Source organism: Pteropus vampyrus, unplaced genomic scaffold, assembly GCF_000151845.1.
Source record: "Pteropus vampyrus isolate Shadow unplaced genomic scaffold, Pvam_2.0 Scaffold333, whole genome shotgun sequence".
Taxonomy (NCBI): Eukaryota; Metazoa; Chordata; class Mammalia; order Chiroptera; family Pteropodidae; genus Pteropus; species Pteropus vampyrus.
Genome location: NW_011889114.1, coordinates 99,780 through 101,731, shown reverse-complemented (window position 1 = coordinate 101,731; position 1,952 = coordinate 99,780).

Below are 1,952 nucleotides of genomic sequence, written 5' to 3'. Positions count from 1 at the left end.
CCCCGCACCACAGGGCACGTCGATTTCAGATGTAATAGATAATGGGGAAAACACGTTTCAGAATACATAGGACAATTTATACACCCACCGACAGTTCGTATGAGTTCCCACTGCTCCTTCTCTCCCCAGTACTCAGTATTTTCAGACATTGATTTTTGAAAATCCAGCGAGTGTGTAACGGTGTCTCATTGTGATTTTGTTTGCCTTTCTCTGATTACTAATGAGTGATGAGTAATTCCTACAGTTATGGGACATCCGAATTTCTTTTGATCCATGTGGAGTTAGTTTTGGGGGTACAGTGTGAGGTCCTGTGTTCACTGCACTTCCATACAAAGTTTAGAATATGCTGGTGAGTTCCACTCATGCAGGGGGGGTGGGGGAGAGCTTTTAGTACTTTGATTGGGATTACATTGAATCTATAAATCAATTTGAAGATCTGACGTTTTATAACACTAACTCTTCCAATCCATGAACATGGTATATCTCTGCCTTTGTTAAGTTCTTCTTTAATCTCCCTCAATAAATTTTACAATTGGCCCCACTGAGGTCTTGCACACTTTGTTAGATTTCTTCCTAGTTACTCCTCTCAGCTATCATAAATGTGTCATTTCTTCTCTTATTTTCTAATAGTTACCATTAATATAGGGAAATACCATTAGTTTGGCATGTTGATTTTGTATCCAGCCACACTGTTAAAATATCTTGTTAATTATAATAAGTTAGCATTAGATCTTTCTGGATCTTCTATATATCCAAACTTTACAGAGCTCTCTTCTAGGGACCCTATTCCCCCACCCCACCCCACCCCTGACCTATAATTCTCCCCATGATCAAATTTGTTAGAGCAAAGGAATCCATGGAGTTGGTAATAAAATCGTCCTGCTCAGGCCCAACTCCAGTGAATTTCCATGAAAGACTAAAGAAAACCAATTCAAGCAGCTAACACTCAGTAAGCCACTGCACTAAAGGGAAACAGCCAAAAGTCTGGCATGTATGAATCAAAATTCAGCTTCCAAAAAGCAGCTCAGGGTGCTATCGAGAGCTGAACAGACTGACTGACCAGAAGTCACATCTAAGAAAACTACAGACCATGTGGTAAACAGAATAATGCTCCCCCGCAAGATGGCCACATCTTAATCCCTGCACCTGTGAATATGTGACCTTAAAAGGCAATAAGGATTTTGCAGACATGATGAAATTAAGGATATTGAGCCGGGGAGGATAATCCTGGATTACCTGGGTGGGTCCAAAGTAATCACAAAGGTCCTTAAAAGGAGAGAGAGAGGCAGGAGTGTCTGAACCAGAGGAGGAGATGACCACAGCAGAGGTCAGAGCGATGAGGCATGAGAAAGACTCAACTGGTCCTGATGGCTGAGAATAGAAAGCAGGCAGAGTGGAGGAATGCGGGTGGCCTCTGGAGGCTGGAAAAGGCCAGGAAACAGATTCTCCCCTGAAGCTTCCAGAAGGAACGCAGCCCTGCTGACACCCTGATCTCACCCAAGTGAGACCCCCTCTGGACTTCTGTCCCAACTGATACAGATCACCAAGACAGGAAACTCCTACTTGGGATCCCACAATGTGCAAGAAGTCACTGGGTCTAGGCAAGCAATTTTTTTAATGAAGTGTAGAAGAGAAAATTGAATTGCACACAGAAAAAATATACTTTGACGAAGCTTTTGTTTCCGATAGATGTCTGTGTGTGTATGTGTGTCTGTGTGTGTGCGTGTGCGTGTTTCTAGCCATCTGCACCTGTGTGTGTATGAACTACATCACCATAAAAACTTGCAAGAACATTGGCCTAGAAAAGTCACAGTTTCCAAAACCCACGTTAAGATCGCGAGATGGGAGAGAGTAGCCAGCCACCTAGAGCCCGCTCCATCACCAACATCCTCTTTTTGCAGAGGAAGGAACTAGGGCCCACAGAGGTGAAGACTTGCCCATGGTCACAAGGC